We start from the raw sequence: 13,891 nt of genomic DNA on the forward strand, positions 1-13,891 counted from the left end.
AATCTTTTTTTTTTTTTTGGAGGGGAGGGGGGCGTCGAAATCATCCTGGGGGGGGGGGGGGGAGCGGGTGTTGGGTGGGGGGAGGGGGATGTATAAATTTCTGTCTAAGGCATGTGAAGCACTAGAGAACTTCGCGGCTGGTGAAGTATGATGTGGCTTCTAGGCTTGCAAATGCAGGCAGCAAACATGTGTGGATCCCTTCGACTCCAGAGTCTAACTAAGAGCGTGAAGGACTTCAAAGAAGTAGTTATCGTTTCATTCTTCGCTATAAAAATGCACAAAAAAGACAACCTATCCAGGGTCCTTGTACAGGACAGAATATATTTGCAAAGGCAGATTTTGAAGTTTCTCCATACACATTCGTCCCGTCGGCTAATTGATGACCCTTTTGTAGTAAAGAACTCGGAAAAAGTCGCTGATTATTTTCAGTCAGAAGCACACCGCGAGCCGCCTTTCATTGACGCCAAAGATATGTCCTTCAGTATTCCCCCAGCGGCTGCACTTTAGGTGGCTCAAGAAAGCATCGACCACTTTGGTCAAGTGAAATTACTGCACAAATGTGGAACAAATGCTAGTGGATTTCTCGAACTAAGGAGAATGCATTTCGGGAGGTTGCTCATACATATTCAGGAACAAGTGTTTTGAGCAGCGCAAACGTATTAGGATATAGGCTCGTGGACAAGCCCCGTACTGTCAATCTTGTATATTGCAGGAGGTGACAAAGACTGTGAGCGCTCCCTCAAGCGATTTAACACAGTAGGTACATCTAGATATTTAGAAGAGTACCTTTTATGTAAAAATGTAAGATATAAATGCATGATGTTCATTCGGTGGCAGGGCCGGTCGCCCACCACCGAGGCCAACAAGGGAACGGGAGTTTGCAGCCCACGCAACAGTAGCCTGCCACTATAACCCTATGCTAATAATCAAGGCTGATAGGCATGCACAGAGTTGACCCTTGCCACCTGAAAAAATATTAAAAATGAGGACAAAAAGAGATGACAGGACCAGGGTAGGAAAGAAGATAGCAAAGAGAAAGAATTGAGAGGAGGGTGGTAAAATGCTATTGGCTGATTCCCGCTGGGCGGGGCAGTCAGATTTTCTATGATAACTTGGTGGTTGCGGCGTGAGTTGCTTTGGCTATCTAGGAGAGGAGACTGCAAAATGTGAGGAAGAACTGCAGCCTTTGGTTTGCCAGTAAGTCTGTTCATGGCAAAGCATTAACAACAAACTCCACGAACTCCATCCCAAGCAGTTGGGTCACTAACTCTGGTGTTGCTGCTGCAGGACGAGGAATGGGATGTTTCGCTTAAGATTATTGTTACTGGGCAATTTGAAGAGTCAAATCGGCCGCTACACCGATGAAGCCAGAAGGTACAGGAAGCGGCTGTTGTCGCTAGTGAGCTGTGTTGCGTTCAGTTTCGTTTTTAATTTTTGAATTATTCCTCCCCCAGGGGCCGCATCTGTTGTTACATACATACATACATACATACATACATACATACATACATACATACATACATACATACATACATACATACATACATACATACATACATACATACATACATACATACATACATACATACATACATACATACATACATACATACATACATACATACATACATACATACATACATACATACATACATACATACATACATACATACATACATACATACATACATACTGTTACGAATCGGCCAGCGCCGCCGTACTTTTCCGCATCACCCCTCGGCTGTGCGGCGAAGCCACTGCTTGCGCCTTTCCGTCAGGCGCCACCATGTCGGTGAATCATACTTTCACGTCTCTACAATCCCGGGTCAGACGCTTCGCTTTCGGCGCATTTAAAAACTTCGGCGGCTGCCGGCGAGGCTCGTCTCAACGCTCTTCAAGGACACAGAAGCCCCCGGGATCGCACCGGAGTCCTCCTCTTTCCCCTCTCCCGGACTCAACGTGCGCCGAGGCTATGAACTGCTCACGAACTCTGGAAAGAGCGTTGTGTGTGTCTGTGACGTTCGTGGCGTGTTGCTGCTTGTTGGTGTTTTGACCGTTACCGCTTTTGGGTATAAATAGACCCCCGCAAGCGCTGTAAACCATTCCTGTTAGAGCAGCGAATCCATGCTGTCGCTCTGCTCGAGTCCTGTAATGTAACCTCGCCCGTCGGGGCATTGTTCTTTGGCTTTGGCTCACCTCTCGCTATGAAGTAAACAGTTACGTTAGCCTACGGCTTCTGGACTTCTTCACGGCTGCAACAGCGGCTGGCCGCTCGCACCATACACGCTACCACTCGTATGTCGGAGGCCACGGAGCTCGGATCGGGTGCCCCCACTCGGTCGCAACAATACATACATACATACATACATACATACATACATACATACATACATACATACATACATACATACATACATACATACATACATACATACATACATACATACATACTGTTACGAATCGGCCAGCGCCGCCGTACTTTCCCGCATCACCCCTCGGCTGTGCGGCGAAGCCACTGCGTGCGCCTTTCCGCCGTCAGGCGCCACCATGTCGGTGAATCATACTTTCACGTCTCTACAATCCCGGGTCAGACGCTTCGCTTTCGGCGCATTTCAAAACTTCGGCGGCTGCCGGCGAGGCTCGTCTCAACGCTCTTCAAGGACACAGAAGCCCCCGCGATCGCACCGGAGTCCTCCTCTCTCCCCTCTCCCGGACTCAACGTGCGCCGAGGCTATGAACTGCTCACGAACTCTGGAAAGAGCGTTGTGTGTGTCTGTGACGTTCGTGGCGTGTTGCCGCTTGTTGGCGTTTTGACCGTTACCGCTTTTTGGTATAAATAGACCCCCGCAAGCGCTGTAAACCATTCCTGTTAGAGCATCGAATCCATGCTGTCGCTCTGCTCGAGTCCTGTAATGTAACCTCGCCCGTCGGGCCATTGTTCTTTGGCTTCGGCTCACCTCTCGCTATGAAGTAAACAGTTACGTTAGCCTACGGCTTCTGGACTTCTTCACTGCTGCAACAGCGGCTGGCCGCTGGCATCATACACGCTACCACTCGTATGTCGGATGCCACGGAGCTCGGATCGGGTGCCCCCACTCGGTCGCAACAATACATACATACATACATACATACATACATACATACATACATACATACATACATACATACATACATACATACATACATACATACATACATACATACATACATACATACATACATACATACTGTAAAGGGGTTTATTGATGCTCAGGAGAGCTGAACACCGAGGAAGCAATGAGGAAGCCAAGGGGTGATGCAGAGCCAGTTGAACCTCTCCTTCAGAAGCTCCTTCTGATGATGACATGACGGGTGCCAAAAGCATGACAGTGATGACGATTCGCGATGGTAGACGGCAACAGCGTTGTTGGGGAATGGCTATAGTCTTCGCTGCAATCCCCCCCCCCCCCCCGTGGAAGAAGACGCCACCCTGGCGAATTACGGAGCAGTCGAAACCAGAGGCTCGTGATAGGGTTTCAAGCGCTGCACGTGAACAGTCTCACGCCCACGGCGGTGAAGATCCGTAGAGAGGGCCATAGGCTCAACGATGCAGTTGACCGGTGACGTACGCTCCAGGACGCAGTAGGGGCCATGATACTTGGCGAGAAACTTCGTAGACAATCCTGGGGTGGTCGAAGGAATCCGTAGCCAAGCCATTGACCCTGGCGAATAAGTCGGTGCTACAGCTGTGTCGTCGTGGCGAGCTTTTTTCCGTCACTGGTCTTCAGCTGGGAAGGTTCTCGCGAGTTGTTGGCACTCTTCCGCGTGTTTGGCGGCATCTGATGCTGGGGTGCACTCCTAGACATCCGGACGATAAGGAAGCACTTTGTCGAGAGTGCATGATGGTTCTCGCCCGTAGAGTAGGTAGAAGGGGGAGAAGCCCGTTGTGGTCTGTATGGCTGTATTATATGCGTAAGTCACATAGGAGAGCACAAGGTCGCAGTCATCGTGGTCCGAGGAGACGTACATGGACAGCATGTCTCCAAGAGTTCGGTTAAAACGCTCAGTGAGGCCATTAGTCTGCGGGTGGTACGCAGTTGTTGTGCGGTGGATAATGCGGCACTCAGTGAGGAGCTTCGCGTCAACCGCGGATAAGAAGACGCCTCCACGGTCACTGAGGAGCTCTCGAGGCGCCCCGTGGCGTAATATGAAGCGACATAATAGAAAGGAGGCGACGTCTCGTGATGTGGCGGTAGGCAGTGCAGCGGTTTCAGCGTAGCGCGTGCATGAGATGGTCCACCGCAACAATGACCCATCGATTCCCGGTGGCTGTGTAGGGCAAAGGCCCATACAGGTCAATGCCTACGCGGTCAGATGGTTTCGCTGGCCAAGGAAGCGGCTGCAGCGGACGAATAGAGCGGGACGGCGGTGACTTGCGGCGTTGGCAGGTCGTGCATGATCGGATGTACTTTCGCACAAAGTTGTGCATGCCTCGCCAATAATAGCGCAGGCGGATACGCCGATATGTTTTTAGCACCCTTGCATGACCACATGTCGGATCGGCATGAAGAGTATCACAAATGTCGTTGCGCAGATGACGAGGAGTGATAAGCAGCCATTTCCATCCTTCGTTGTCGTAGTTGCGGCGATACAGCAACTCGTCGCGAATCGTGAACTGCGAAGCTTGCCTGAGCAGAGCCCGAGACCCGTGAGGAGGTGAAGTGCCAGAAAGCAAAGAGATGAAGGAAACAACCCAGGCGTCTTTGCGCTGCTCTGTTCGCATGTCGGAGAAAGAAAGCGGTGAGATGTCAGCGTCGTCAGTACGGAGGCACGCCGAGCTAGTCGTGGGACACTGACATTGGAGAATGGGAGAGGGCATTTGCATCGGAGTGTTTGCGGCCGGATCGATATACAACCCTTATGTCGTACTCCTAGAGCCACACAGCCCACCGGGCGAGCCACTCTGACGGATCTTTTAGTGTGGACAGCCAACAAAGTGCGTGGTGATCTATGACCACGTCGAAAGGATGACCGTACAAATATGGCCTGAACTTGTCCAGTGCCCAAACAATGGCCAGGAACTCCTCCTCTGTCCCGGAATAGTTGGATTCGGCTAAGGGTGCGACTGGCGTAGGCAACGACGCATTCATCAAAGCTTTACTTTCGCTGGGCCAGGACAGCGCCAAGGTCGACCCCGCTGGCATCAGTGTGGACCTCCGTAGGTGCGTCAAGACCAAACTGCCGGCGAATAGGAGGTGACGTAAGAAGTCGCCGCAACGTCACGAATGCCTTTTCAGACTCAGTGGTCCACGCAGAGAGATCGGTGGAAGCATTACTCAGCAGCTGCGTCAATGGCGCAACAACGGTGGCAAAGTTGCGGACGAAGCGTCTAAAGTAGGAGCAAAGGCCGAGGAAGCTTCGAAGTGCCTTCATAGAGGTCGGCTTGGGGAACTCAGCAACAGCCTTGAGCTTAGACGCGTCAGGGTGAACACCATCCTTCGAGACAACGTGACCCAGTAGTTAAGTGCCGTGCGGCTGAGATGCATTTCTTGAGGTTTAGTTGCTGCTTTGCGCCGGCAAGACAGGTCACAACTTGCTCCCGGCGCCGTAAATAGGCGTCGAAATCTGGAGAAAAAATTACGACATCATCCAAATAGCAGAGGCCTATCTTCCATTTTAGTCCGCGCAAAATGTTGTCCATCATGCGCTCGAAAGTGGCAGATGCATTGCAAAGGCCGAACGGCATGACGTTAAATTCGTCCGTCGGGTGTTATAAATGCCGTCTTTGCGCGATCAGCCTCTGCCATAGGCACCTGCCAGTATCCCGAACGCAAGTCCAGAGACCAGAAGTACTCAGCTCCCTGTAGGCAATCAAGTGCGTCTTCAATACACGGTAGAGGGTAGACGTCCTTCCTGCTGATCTTGTTGAGGCGGCGATAGTCGATGCAAAAGCGTATAGATCCAGCCTTCTTCGTCACTAGAACGACTGGTGACGCCCAGGGACTGTTTCAGGGCCGAATAACGTCGCGTTGGAGCATGTCATGTACATGGACATCAATAATGCGACACTCTTTTGGTGAAACACGATAGGGTCGTTGTCGTAGCGGTGGGTGCGAGCCAGTGTCTATGTTGTGTACCACTGCTGATGGTCGGGTGAGCGAGGCTTTCATGCAGTCAAAAGACGATCGAAATCGTTGATTTGCCAGCAATTTAGCTCGTTGGGTTGGGGCGAGGTCGTTGTCGATGGCCTTACTAAATACGTCGGAGTAGGATACGTCTTCTACTGACATTGGGTTCAACTCCAGAATATCAAGGTGAGGTGGATCATCGGGCACGTCAACTACGGCATTCTGATCAATAGGTTCAATCCAGCCTAGCGTTTCCCCTTGCAGCAAAGATAACGTATGTGAGCACAAATTTGTTACAAGGATTCGACTGCCACCAGCGTGGGTCGATAACAGAGCGGACGGCAGTGGAAGGCGTCTACGGTGGCTGAATAGAACAGATGGCGTAAAAAGCACAGTGGGGTCAGTATGAGAAGCACAGCCCAGAAGCACGGAAAAGAGCACTGCGGCGGAATGGTAGTGTCTAGAGCACTGCACGGGCCTGATTTTAAGGCCCGAGCCCGGCCCGGGCCCGCTTTGTGAAGCCCGAGCCCGACCTAGGGAGGGCCCGCGTGTGTGTGACCAGGCCCGGTCTTGGACGCTGAAGAAAATAGAAAATTTGTTTATTATTGACCTCGAGAACATACCGTGGCGCCACTTACGAGTGACGTCACTTGTAGGACACCGAGTCGTGTTGTCGTCTGCCAACGTCTGCTACAACACATTTCCTGTGTGTATGCGGAAGCGTGCTTTTTTGTTGTGGCCACCGTCTCCACCCTCCTTGTGGATTTCATGCAAATTACCCAAAAAGGTTATCTGCAGACCGAATAATCCGGTCAAGCAATCAGCGACTCGCTTGTTTCCGGCGACACCGCCGCGTTTAGGTAGTTGCTACGATTGCGACCCACAGCTTGTACGCAGCCAGCTAACGCCAAGGACGATGCAACTGATGCCGAGTTAAGTACGCTGTAAATTTATTATGAACTACTTGTGACGGACAAGTATGAGACTGTGTGCGCAAGGAAACACCTTGTAACAGCGACGGAAACGCGTCGCTCATTTGTGATCTCACCGCGCGTACTGCTCGCATTGCCTGGTAATACGCGGACGGTGATCAGATTGCTTCGCCTCACGTGCTTAAAAGCGTGGTTATGGTCTGCAGTTTGGCTTAATCAGTGCCTATTTCCCCAACAATGTTTTTATAGTTATGCCCGGATTGGATTAACGATCACTGACGTAGCCTGCACGGCTGATATGTTTACTTTTCGTGACAACTTGTCCACAATGTATGAACAATATGAACGCGAGTTTTTAACGCCTTTGAGCGGGTTTTGGCAAGGCTATAAAAAATTAGTCTTTGTGAGGACCTCGGCGTGGGAATTTATAATTGCAACGTGAGCTTTTGTCTGTTTACAGTGAGCCGGCCTTTCTCAAGAATCAATTTCGAACTCACGACTGCTCACAAAATGCGAGGCTGTGTACGAGGCGACATACGTCGGTAGTGATTTGTGGTAATGGGGAGTTTTAGAATAGAAGAACCGAGCGTAAGCGGAACCCAAACGCAACACGCGCGCGCGCGACGGGAGGCTCTTCTCCAACAGCTCGCAGCCGGCTTCGGATGCACGTAATCGAATGTTGGGAACTTTAGGCTTAGCGTCGCGGTATAGTCGCAGCAGATATTTCATTGCCGCTATCGTTACAGATGCGAATGACAGTCCCTAAAACAACTTTTCACCGCACTGTCACCATCCTTCTCGTATGTGGAACTCTGTAACGCGATTCGATGCCTTCCACGGCCTCGGCCGATACTTGCGCGCAGGTATCGCCACCCTTCGGCCACTCGCCACACCGCGCTTTCGGCCGGCGCTGCCGGGACCGACCTCCAAAGCCGATCGGCAGAAATCGCGGCGGATATTTGAGCATCGCTTTGAAAACAACAGCTGATGACACTACCTAGCGCAATTTTTTATCACACTAACACTTACTTTCACCGATGAACTTCTTTTCCACGAATTGTGTGACTTTAAAAAGCGGCGACAAGATATATGTTGCTGCCGCGACCTGCGTCGGTTTGAGCCGCTCCGTCGGCCGTGCGGGCATGCACGGCGGGTGCGTGTGCTTCTGCAAGCAGTAACCGCTTCATGATTTCTTGCTTTATACATTTCTTGCAAATAAGGGAAATCCAGAAACTTAACTCGCGATCGTCGTAGTCCACATTGTTGATCGGAGAAACAAATAAGCCGCTGCTTACGCTTCGGGGGCATGCGTTGTAAGGGTTCGAGGTGTCAACGACGCTGCAAAGTCGAACGCGTGGGAAGCGGCGGTTCCCTGAAGGGCTTTACAGCAACCAGCTTGCATGCTAAGAGCGAACGGCCTTTGGATCATGCCGACTGCGCGGAGACGAATTGTCTTGAGCCTCAGCTGGGCTGCGACGTTGTTTTGAACAGTGTGTTGCAAAGCACAGTACGAGCGTGGGAAAGCGTGGGCCGGGTGCTTCGGGGGCCGCCTGCGGGTGCGTTTAGCCAGAGGGATGGTTGTAAAACCATTTGGTCCGTCGAGCGGCTGGAGACGGGGAGCGTGGAGCTGTCAACTGTGGTTAAACAGTGGCCGATTTATGGCGATAGCTTTCCTTTTGTTGGCCAGTGCGCGCGCGGAGTGGAGGCGTGCGAGGATGCGCGCGTTGCGGCCCGGGATGGGCGCGGCAGAGGCGACGCCTGAGCCCACCGCCGTGTCCTTTTGTCCCTACGCGCTGTTTCTGGCTCATGGTCCAATTAACGGGGCATCGCCTGTCAACGGCGGAGAATCTTGGGGACGCGCCGGGTCGTTAAGACGGATGTTTATGGGTTTCAGCTGGCTTGAGTAGCTGTCCTGTCTCGGGCGAGATGCGGGGGAACAGGCGATGCAGACCGTGTCTGTGGAAGCGTGTGCCTGGCGCTTGCACGTGTTTTCGCGGGGTTTTGAGTGTTTATCGTGTTTGTTTGGTTTGCTTTTAATCCTTTCCTTTTTTTTTTCTGGAGAGAGAGAGAGTGACCAGTGTTTGAGGGTTACGGGGGGCGTTGCCCACCATGGTTTAGGCCCGGATTTACTAATCCATCCTATCAGGTGCCCAGGAGATACCGATTGGCCTGTGTATCGGGGGTGGGGCCTAAGTAACCCATTAAAACCACGAGACACAAGGTCTCGGGGTCGAATCCTCAGGGTTTTAATGTGCTATGCACGACCGGCGTATTGCCGGGCTAGCCAGGTCAGGCTAGGGAGGATCTCACTACTTGGGTAGTCTTAGGTCAGGGTCCGTCGCTGACGGGGGTGCCGCGGGCACAAAGTCTTAGCTGACCTAGGAACCCACTTTATTTCTTACTCTGTCTACTTCAGTCTGTAAATATCCTGTATATGTCTTCCGTGTAAATATACAGTTTTAAAACCCTCAACAACTCTCATCGTCGTCGTGTCATCAGTGCCGTCACCATCAGGCACCAACGCAAACCATCGGAAGTCTTCTACACGCCATAACATCGGCGCATCGAAGCAAGAAACAACGAACTGTAAACCTTTACTTACGTCATACACCACCGCGCCCATGTTGTTTGCGGATAATACACCACAGTTCATTTGGGTATAAAGTCCCCGTGAGGTCAAACTGCGCTTGACGCACTGAGAATTAACTTCAAACGACGTAAATTAAAAGGAAAATACTTTTAGAACGCGCTTCCGAAGAGAAGTGTGACTCGCTGCAAGCCAACTACGCAGCAAGGTAGGAACGGTGATCCTACAAGTGACGTCAAATAGGGAGCCTACATGCCGCGGCATGTAGGCTCCCTAACGTCAAAACGATCGCAGCGCCGGCCTCTCCAGTGGTGGGCCTCGCGGCCAATATTTGCACCAGTGTAGCGGGAAATCAGTCGGAGCATCTAGTCTGTATATGCACGACCTGAATTGAAACGCAAAAAATAAGGGTTTAAAAGTGCACGTAGTTTGGTTTACACCGTCTGCAGTTCACGCCACATCGGCGTAATAATAGCTCGTATTCTTACACGAGAGGCACCATCACCTTTGATGACCAGACTCTTGGAAACTTCACGTGGTTGTCTGATCACAAGTTGGTATTGCTGAGATTTCTTGCTCCCATTTCAATCCACGAGTACGTGCGTGCGTTGAAATATTTTCCCTGCAGTGGTTGTTAAGCGGTGGCACTCCTCTGGCACGCGACTTTGTTTTCCAGCCATGGCAGCCGCATTTAGATTGGTTCGACATCTAAAACACACGTACATAGACATAGGTGCAGCTCCAGGGTGTCCTAATTCCTTCCCCGCTAGGGCATTCCTTGTAACCGTATCTTTGATATGTTATGCACCCAAATATAAAATCTTGATGCCGTACATGAAATTTGATTAAAATTACAGTATATTGACTATCAGACCTAGCAAAACATGTTTTAAAACAATGTGCACAACTAACATCAAGAAGCGCGTAAAAGTAAACACAGAATATTCATTTTTATGCTCTTTTCTACACTTCACGTCGGAACTACTAACGGCCGGGCCTATGAATTCAAGCCCGAGCCCGGCCCGGGCCCTCAGCACACAGCCCGGGCCCGGCCCGGGCCTGCCAACATTCGACTTCGGGCTTTTGGGCCGGCCCGGGCCCGTGCAGTGCTCTAGTAGTGTCCTCGCTGACGACAAGTTTAGCGTGGGTCGTATTGTCACTGTACGCGTCACAGTGTGAAGTAAATTCCGCTTGCGCGCTCGCACAGTCAATCACGCCATTGTGTCGAGCGAGGAAGTCCCAGCCCAGAATAACGTCATGGGAACACGAAGGAAGCAGGCTAAGTTCGATTATGTACAAGAGGCCTTGGATGGTGACACGAGCTGTGCACGCCGCCAAGGCTTGAATGTGTTGCGCGCTTGCAGTACGCAGCGAGAAGCCACCCAACGGCGTCATCACTTTTCTGATCATCAGACAAAAATCTTCACTAATCACTGACACAGCGGCGCCTGTATCCACAAACGCCTGTGTACGTCTGCCTTCGACTAATACGTCAATAACTTCCAGTGGAGAAAAACGAGTCCTTGGACAGTTCGATCGTAACGCAGTTCTTGCCTAGGGAACTGCGGTTGCTAGTTTTCCTCTTCGGAAGCGGGTTGTCGTCGACGCATCGGAGAAATGAAGCGGCGACGAGGAGACGACGAGCGCCGATTCCCAGAAGCGCGGTGGTCAGCAGGTGAGGGACTGAAGTGATATCCGTCGGAGACGTCGTGTGGCACAGGCGGCCGGTTGGACAAACCATAAGTCGGCGGTCGGAGAACAGCAGTGGCTGGTGGTGTGCGGCGGCGGCAATATTTCGCGACATGTCCGGCATAATGGCAAAGGAAACTATTTGGGCGGTTGTCCCACGTTCGCCAGCCATTGTTAAACTGGGGAGGAGGCCGAACTGGAGGAAATGGGGTCATCAGCAGGAATGCCAGGTAGGGCTGTTAATAGCCAAATTGGGCTACTTGTTCTCGTGGCTAGCCGGAAAAGTTTTTGATTGGCTATTTGGTTATTTTAGGGCTATTGGGAGCTAGCCGATTGCGAAAACTATTTTAATGCATGTTCGAGCCTGCCAACTAAGAAGCGTTTTCAGTAACCCCTTGGAAAAGTCTTCCCCTAGCAAGGACAAGAAGACCATTATTCTTCAGCAGTGCCGCTCATTTGTGATCGCATGTGTGAAAAGAACCTTAAAGCGTCTTGCATCCGATCTGACACTGTTAGGCTTCCTCCACGTCTTGCATTGCAACGTCATCAGTAAATTCTTTCGATGCTCTGTTCTAGGCTTTTGGAAAGTTCATTGCGGCGCCAAATATTTATGCAATGGAGTCAGAATATTGCCGGCTACAATGTAGGCTCGATGACCTGCGTGACGTCCCCATCACGCAGGTTAGCGCTGATATACAGAGCTGATATGCGATTGTTTTCACTGCTGTGAAATTCTGTGGTTTAACGATATTTTAGTCAAGTAACTCTCACGAAAACTGTCTTGCGGAAGAGGATGTCTCTAGATACGTATGAGTACATCATGCATGTAAATTTCGGAGTAACGCGAAACGGCAAGGGTTGTAAAGAGTTCACACCACCATCCGAAGGTATCCGAGATCTTTTTTGGGCGGTTCAACACAACGGCAATAAAAAGTGGAGCTCTTTGTGCTCCAAACGAGTGCTGTTTCGTTATATAACTTCCAATCACGCTGTAAATATAATCAACTAGTCGCAGCAGGCATCTGAATAAACGTTTGCATTGAATTGTGGGAACTAGTCTGATTTGGCTATTTGGGCTATTTCTGTGGGGCAACATTGTGCTACGTTTGGTCTAGGTTGATAAATAATTTGGCGGGTTGCTCTGCGAGAACTTGGCATCCCTTGTCATCGGTGGTACCGGGCGCTGATAAGATGGTGCGTCCTGACGTGGAGAGACTCCCATGGTGTCAGCACACATCATAAGCGGCGCCGGGGGTGACCGGGCGACAGTTTCTGCATACGTTATCGGCACGGTTATCGCAGTCATGTGATGAGGATTCACAACGGCAACGGCAGTACGCGGCAGGGTTTCAGCTGCTTGCTCCTGAATCACCCTCCTGAGTGTCGGCACAACTGGGACGGAGTCTCGGTGGTGCAAGGCAGCAGAGAAAGCTGACGAGCGACTTCCTCGCATACAAGTTCCTTTATGCGCGACTACAAGGAAGGGCTTTCGGGGTCACCGTCACCGATCAAACTCGCTATAATGTCGTCAGGAGCTGAAGGCCGCCGCGTGAAGCTTCGCTGCCTCCGAAGCTCGTCGAAACTCTGGCAGAGGTTTACTACGTCGGCAATTGAACGTGCGTCCCTCGCCAAGAGCATCTGAAAGGCATCGTCGACCTATACCTTTCATGACGTGCTTGATTTTATCAGCTTCGGCCATGGATGGATCGACATGCCTGCATAGGTTCAGAACGTCCTCGATGTAACTGGTAAATGTTTCACCAGTTTTCTGCGCACGGGTGCGCAAGCTTTGCTCTTCGAGCAGTTTGCGCACGGCGGGACGGCCAAAAGCTCCCAAGAAGCGCGTCTTGAACTCGGACCAGGTGTCGATGCCCGCTGCGTTGTTATTAAACCACGTCTCGGCGAGTAAAGTTAAATAAAAGCCCATGCACGTTGTTGAATTTCATCACATCATCACACTGGTTGTGCATGCTCATGCGTTTGTACGACCACAACCAGTCCTCGACATCCTAATCTTCCGTTCCGCTGAACTTAGTAGGATCCTGTTGCCGGCTCGCACCAGAACAGATGATGGTTGGGGCCGGAGGAACCACGGCAGGGTCAGGCATGGCCGTAGGATGGTCCGACTGCGAAGTTCCAGGGCCGGTACAAGGACTCCGCACACTCCACCAAATTGCAAAGGGGTTTATTCGGGCTCAGGAGAGCTGAACACCGAGGAAACAATGAGAAATCCAAGGGGGGATGCCGAGCCAGCTGAACCCCTTTTTCAGAAGCTCTTGTTGATAGATGAGGGGTGCCAAAAGCATGGCAGTGATGATGATCCGCGATGGTGCACGGCAATGGCGTTGTTGGGGAATGTCTTCAGTCTTCGCTACAATACATACATACATACATACATACATACATACATACATACATACATACATACATACATACATACATACACACATACATACATACATACATACATACATACATACATACATACACACATACATACATACATACATACATACATACATACATACATACATACATACATACATACATACATACATACATACATACATACATAC

General features: G+C 50.9%; 1 long non-coding RNA gene across 1 annotated transcript in view; it reads left to right on the forward strand.

Moving 5' to 3' along the window:
- Nucleotides 1-13,891, forward strand: part of LOC144142355 (uncharacterized) — a 58,935-nt gene that overhangs the window by 28,031 nt on the left and 17,013 nt on the right. The window lies entirely within an intron of this gene.

The sequence above is a fragment of the Haemaphysalis longicornis genome, unplaced genomic scaffold, assembly GCF_048455015.1.
Source record: "Haemaphysalis longicornis isolate Haplotype H1 unplaced genomic scaffold, Haemaphysalis longicornis Haplotype H1 scaffold_1, whole genome shotgun sequence".
Classification (NCBI taxonomy): Eukaryota; Metazoa; Arthropoda; class Arachnida; order Ixodida; family Ixodidae; genus Haemaphysalis; species Haemaphysalis longicornis.